General features: G+C 44.6%; 2 pseudogenes; both read left to right on the top strand.

Annotated features, from left to right (window-relative positions):
• The first annotated feature begins 75 nt into the window (after positions 1-75).
• On the top strand, positions 76-528 carry LOC102482574 (NADH dehydrogenase [ubiquinone] 1 alpha subcomplex subunit 7 pseudogene; annotated as a pseudogene).
• Positions 529-1587: 1059 nt separating this feature from the next.
• Positions 1588-6873, top strand: part of LOC102482156 (microtubule-associated protein RP/EB family member 1 pseudogene) — a 15902-nt pseudogene continuing 10616 nt past the window's right edge.

Raw genomic sequence — 6873 nt, 5'->3', positions numbered from 1 at the left:
CTGTGGTTTGATCCCCAGCCCATGGCTAGCAAAGACACTAGATATGTGTGCATGCATTTCTCAAATCGTGACAGGATGTACAGATGGAAGAAAAGGATTCCAGCAGGAGCAATCCCCTTTGGGGAATTTTCTCTCCCTGCCCCCAGTCCCCAACTGTCCCTAGAAATTTATGCAACTGAATGCGGATTGAAGGCGTCTGCCATTCATATCATTCAGTTGCTCTGGAACTGAGTGTCCAGGCAAAACCTGCAGGTGAAGCTGCAGCTCTGCTACCAGATTTCCAAGCGGACTCAGCCTCCTCTCAAGCTCCCTGTGGGCCCCAGCCACAAGTTCACCAACAATTACTACTGTACTCGCCATGGCCACCAAGACTCTGCACCCTCCTCCATCATCATGTCCTCACAGGAGGTGCTGGTGTTGGGCAAGACAGCAGAGAACTCACCCATGGTAGCCACTGAGAAGAAGGCTATGATGCCAGCTCCTCCCATGAAGAGGTGGGAGCTGTCTCAGGACCAGACTTACCTATGACTCTGCCCTGTGGATCTGGCTGTACACTCGGGGCCTCCTGGCTACTGAGCCTCCATGGATTCCCTCCGGGGAGGATTTGACCTAATTTATGACAAATATAACAAACTTCAATGTCAAAAAAGAAAACAAGAAAGAAAAGAAAAAGAAAAAGAAGAAAAAAGAAAAAGAAAATCTATGCAATTGAAAAGAAAAAAACAAAAAGCACAATTGAGCTCATCTTTCCCTTCCTGGGCCCTGTCCTCTTTCCAGAGTAGTTGTCTCTCTGGTGCCACCATGCCCAGAAACCTGAGCATCCTCAAGTCCTCTTTAGTCATCACCTTTGGAACTCATTTACCATATCTTGTCAGTCGGCCTGACTTGGTTCAACATTCAGTTGGTGGCTGGGCAAAAAGGAAGTCTTGGTGTTGGGAGTTGGTGATGTGTGTTCTGGTGTCTCTGGGTCAGCCTGCTCTAAGCTGTCTGCTGCTACCTAGAATGAATGATGTAAGGGTCAGAGCACCAGCTTTAACGTCATAGCCTGCCAGTCTCCCTGCTATAGGTCATGCAGTCCACGTCCTTGATTTGATAATGGCCAAGTAGCTTCTAGGGCAAGCATGGTTGATCAGTTCAATGTTCTCATATGGCCTTCATGAAATACCATTCAATGATGCCTTGACATTAGTTTATTCAAGGTAAGGTTTTGGTGTCCTGGCTCAATCTTCCAGGCTGCCTTCCAGGTCACATGAGATTTTATCTCTGCCCTGAACTTTGACTTCTCCCTCCCTGACAGCTGGGATCATTTCCTTCTTTTGGCCAGGACCCAACACTGGGCAGGTCTCAGAATCAGAGGGGCAGATCATGTAGAGTCCCACAAATGCAAAGCTCTGGCAGCTCCAGGTTCCAAGAGACTTGGCGTTTTATTGGCAAAGTGGGGACAAATGAGTATATGACACTCAAGGTTAGTGTGCGTGTATATGGTGGGAATTTATCAATCCACCTGGGGCTCTTCTTCATAAAATTAAATTGGTATGATCTCCTCTAAAGGAGAAAGACATGGTTCCGAAAGTGAAAGTAGTCACAATGGTCAAGAATAAGGGGTGTAATAAGCAAAGCATGGGTGGGGTCTACCTTGAACGAGAGGTTTTCTTTATGTCTGAAACATGGGAGAGCATGGGACAGGATGACATCAAAGTCACCAAATCTAGTGACAGGATATCAGAGCTGTCAACAGGTTAGAGTTCCTGGACCAGATTAGAGTTTCTGCACCAGACTTTTGGCCCTCCTCTGGGATGAGTGTGATGTCTCAAGATTCCTGTGTGGTGGGTGGAAGGATAATGGAAAGCTGACCACCTCAAGTAGCCTCACTGGAGCTCCTGTGGGAGACTATCAGGGCATGAGTTAAGGGACACATGGGTGGGGTGGAAAACAGGAAAGACAGACTGTGCTGGAGAGTCTGCCAGGCCCTTCTCCACATTCTCACTGTCTCCCTTCTCAGTCCTGTTACATGAGTTTAGGAGACACACTATATGCATGTGGTAGGATCATTGTAGCTCTATGAGTTGGGAAGGAACATCAGTGGAGACTTAAACCACCCACTCCAACCCTGCACTTGAGAAGGGGGGCTTGATTCTTTATACAAAGGCATTATACCTGACCCAAGCAGTTATCTATGGAAGGGGTGATATAGGAGGCTGCTGTGTGGGTGAAGAACTTTGGCAGGCACCTTGCACCTGCAGACTCTGCCACCTGTGACATTTGGTCCAGTTCTGACTGGAAGAGAATTCCAGCCCTGGGCACTGGCCCAGAGGTAAAGGGCTCTGGTCTCCAGGGTAAGGCAAGGGTGGAAGAGTCATGTTGAAGCAGCTTTGCGAGGGCCATGAACACATCCAGTCTTTCCAGCCCCGCTTCCCCTTTCTGAGCTCACAATCTCACTGCTCCACATTCAGACCAGCACAGCAGAGTTGTGGTGTTGTAACACTTACACAACAGATCATGGTCCAGCTGAGCCTTCCAGTTCCAGGAAAGATAGTAACTCATTTTGAGGCTCAGATTACAGCAACCCATGTGGATCCCTGTGGGAAATAAGGGATCAGACCTTTCCTCTCACTCAGTGGCCCCCCTTCTGCCCTTCTTTGGGCCTCCTCTCCCACCAAAGAGAAAGTGGAGGCTGGCCTGTACAGTCCTTGACCCCATCCTGCCTCCTTCCACTTCTCCAGACAGAGTTCTGGTGATTTGCTGAACTGTGTGCCTTGCCCTCGATATAGCTGCATTGATGAACCCTGAACAAAATCCCCCTGGATCGGGCTCCTGGGCTCTCACACAGGTCCATTTCCAAGGGTAACCTCCTACTCTGCAGCAGAACAGATCGCTTACTCTTCAGACTCCAACCATAGCATAATAGCTATGTCACTGGACTCCCATGTAGTCGACCAAGTAAAGAAACAGTACATTATACCTTCTGAATTCATGTCAGTGTCTCTTTGTGTGAAGGAAATCAAATGTAAAAGCTACATGCATTAGGGACCAGCAGTTGGCGTAATGTCTATGTCCCCGGACTCCCATGTAGTCAACAGCAATTCAAGTCCCGGACCCAGTGGCTTAAACTCACACCAGGTGTGTATGCATGCGTACTCAGGATCCCGAGAGAAGAATGGAGGAGAAAGGATTGTGGCGTGGCCATCCCCCCTGGGGGGTGATTTCTCGCTTTCTGTCTCTCTGTCTCTCTCTGTCTTTCTGGCAAGCGCACGCAACCTATAGCAAAAACCTCTGCACACAAAAAAAGTACACGTATTACAAGAGTTGGGCATCAGACTCAAGTTTGGCCCTTTGCAGCTTGAGAGTCAATACTTAATTAAGAGACATGTGATTGTAGGAACTAGCAGTTGGCATAATGGCTATGTCGCTGGACTACCATGTAGTTGACCGCGGTTCAAGTACCAGACCCGGTGACTTAAACTCACACTGGGCATGTGTGCATGTGTGCCCAAGATCATGAGAGGAGAATGGAGGAGAAGGGATTGTGGCTGCAGTGTAGCCGTCCCCCCTGGGGGGTGATTTCTTGCTTCCTATCTCTCTGACTCTCTCTGTCTTTCTGGTGAGCACACGTGCCCTATAGCAAAAAGCTCTCCAGAAAAAAAAGAGAGAGAGAGAGAGACATGTAATTGTGAAAGGTTAGGTTATCTTGTTCAGGAAGCCATCCAGTGGGAAAACAGGAGACTTAATTTGAAATTCCATCTCTAAAATCCTGGCTGAACAGAAGAATTTTTTTTAGAGGTTTGCCTTAGAGTGTATGTGCTCACTGGAGAGAGAGACAGAGACAGTGAAAGGGAAAGTGAGAAATCACTTCCCAGAGGGGATGGCCACACTGCAATCCCTTCTCCATTCTCCTCCCAGAATCTTGGGCATACATGCACACATGCCCAGCATGAGTTTCAAGCCACTGGGTCCAAGACTTAAACTGCAGTTGGCCATGTGGGAGTCTAGTGACATAACCACTATGATATTTGCTGGTCCCCAGAAAGATTTTTAAAGGGGAAGTAAGCGGGGAGGGGACATGCTGTCTTGCCCAGCACAACAATTTTTCACTCCATGATTGATCTACAGAGAATACCTGTCATCAGGGTTGTTCTCAGCTATGGCTGAGTCTTCTGGACTTGGCCACCAGGGCACAACATTCTCATCTCTTTGAGCATATCTGCTTTATGGTTTCAAGGCCTTCCAAGACTGGCCTCTGAGTTACTTTAGTTCTTCACTTAGCCTTGTTACACAGTGTGTGATTACATTTATTTGACCTCCCAGAAAAGGCAAAACTGTAAGGACAGGATCACTATTTGCCAGTATCTGGGGGTTGAGGGAGAGGGTTGTTTATCAGACAGCATGAATGAATATAAGAGATCATGTAAATGCTATATCTTTTTATTGTGGTAGTAGTTTATAACAGTATGCATTTTGTTTTAATTCATAAATAAGCCCACCTATGGTGCAGCAGCCAGCAGCAGCTAGACAAAAAAGGGAACACAGAAAGGCCATGTTTCTCAGACTTGTTGCTACTGTCTTCTGTCTTCCCAGGTTTGCCTTGACCCTCCTCCTCCCTGTGCCCATTTGCCATAAGTCCCTATTGTGCTTCAGCCAGCGGCAACAAGAGAAAAAGTGAGCACAGAAAGACCACGCTTCTCAGACTTCTTGCTACTGACTTTTTCTTGCCCAGCTCACCCCCAAGTACATCTGGTCCTGGAAGAATGGGAAAAAAGCCAACATCAAAAGCTGGTTACATACACCCTTCTCTGATTTGGAAGATGAGGCTCTCTCCCAAGAACATATTTAAGAAGTTGAGCTCTTCTTTCCCCTGACAGTACAGAACCAACTCAAAAAAATTAGGAAGAAGTGTATAAACCATCAGATTACCAAACACCAGCACAGAGGCACAATAAATATGAGAAAATAAGGAAATATCTCACCCTCAAGGGAACAGAACAACTTTCCATCATCCATAGACAGCACAATAGAACTCACAGAAAAGTCAGAAAAAGAATTCAGAAAATTCATAGTGACAAAATTAAATGAGATGCAAAAGAAAACAGATAACCAACTCCAGGAGATGAGAAAATCATTCCACCACTAAAAGGAGGAGATAGACACCATAAAAAAGAATCAAACAGAACTTCTAGAGATGAAGATTATAATAGAGGAAATCAAAACTTCCCTGAAAATTTTAATAGCAGATTAGACCATCAGATGATAAGATCTGTGATCTAGAAGACAAAGTCTCTGACTTAGATAAACCCAGCAGAAAGAATGAAAAAATAACCAAAAACAAAAAGCAAAAAAGGAGGAAAGCATATGGAAAATACTAGATACAATTAAATGCCCAAATATCCAAATAATGGATATCCCAGAAAGTGAAGAATCCAATAAGGACATAGAAAATCTGTTTCACAAAATACTTACAGAATACTTTCAATACTTAGGCAAACATTCAGACATCCAAATCCAAGAAATACAAAAGACTCCAAATAGAATCAACCTAAGAAGAGTCTCTCCATAGGAGACCAGCAGTTGGCGTAATGGCTATGTTGCTGGACTCCCACGTAGTTGACCGTGGTTCGAATCCCAGACCCAGTGGCTTAAAAACTCATGCTGGGCATGTGCGCGTGTGTGTCCAGAATCTTGAGAGGAGAATGGAGAATTGTGGTGTGGCATCCTCCCTGGGAGTGATTTCTCCCTTTCTGTTTGTCTTTCTCTGTCTTTCTGGCGAGTGCACACGCCCTATAGCAGAAACCTCTTCAAAAAATAAAATAAAATAAAATAAGATTCTCTCCAGAGCACATTATAGCTAAATTGGTCAAAATCAAGGACAAAGAGGGACCAGCAGTTAGCATAATGGCTATGTCGCTGGACTCCCACATAGTCGACCGTGGTTCAAGTCCTGGACCCAGTGGCTTAAACTCACGCCAGGCACGTGTGCGTGCGTGCCCAAGATCCCGAGAGGAGAATGGAGGAGAAGGGATTGCGGTGTGGCCATGCCCCCTGGGGGGTGATTTCTCACTTTCTGTCTCTCTGTCTCTCTCTGTCTGTCTGGCGAGCGCACATGCCCTATAGCAAAAAACTCTTAAAAAAAAAAAAAAACAAGGACAAAGACAAAACTGTCAAGATCAAAAAAGAAAAAAAAAAAGTCAAGACAGCAAAACTATTGGGCTTAATCCTATTGGGCTTAACATAAGACCTCTCAACTGAAACAATACAAGTGAGAAAAAAATGAGAAAATATACTCTAAATATTAAAAGAAAAACAATTTAATCAAAAATACTATACCTAGTGAGGAGACTAAGTTCTCCATGGGAACTGAGATCTAATGCTTTCAGGAAATAAAAGAAATAAAGCTTTTCTGCTGAGAATTCACCCTGGAGAGGCAAAAAGGGCAGGCCTTCAGAAGAAGACTGAGTCCTCCATGGCAGCTGAGAACTAGCGCTTTCAGAAAACAAGAAAAATGAAAATTTTCTGCTGAGAATTTACCGTGGTAGAGGTCCTGTATCCTTCTCTCTGTCTCTGTGTCTTTCTGTCTTTTTATTTTTTTTTAATTTTTAAGGTGAAGTATATTCTTGGCTCTCAAATCCTCCTTTATCTTGCTAATAATCCCCTTTCCTCCATCCCATTTAGGAGATACAAAAAGGGCAGGTTTTTTTTTTTCTTTTTTTCCCCTTTACTTATTTATTTATTTATTTTACAATTAAAGTATGAATTTATTCTGGTACAAAAACTTTTTTAAATTCATACATTGTTTTCCCATTATATGTATTTCCATGAGCTTTTTTCTTCTGAAACTTTTTTTTTTTTTGGAGAGGTTTTTGCTATAGGGCTCATGCGCTC

This window comes from Tupaia chinensis, unplaced genomic scaffold, assembly GCF_000334495.1.
Source record: "Tupaia chinensis unplaced genomic scaffold, TupChi_1.0 Scaffold000571_1, whole genome shotgun sequence".
NCBI lineage: Eukaryota > Metazoa > Chordata > Mammalia > Scandentia > Tupaiidae > Tupaia > Tupaia belangeri.
This window is presented reverse-complemented; position numbering and strand designations above follow the sequence as displayed.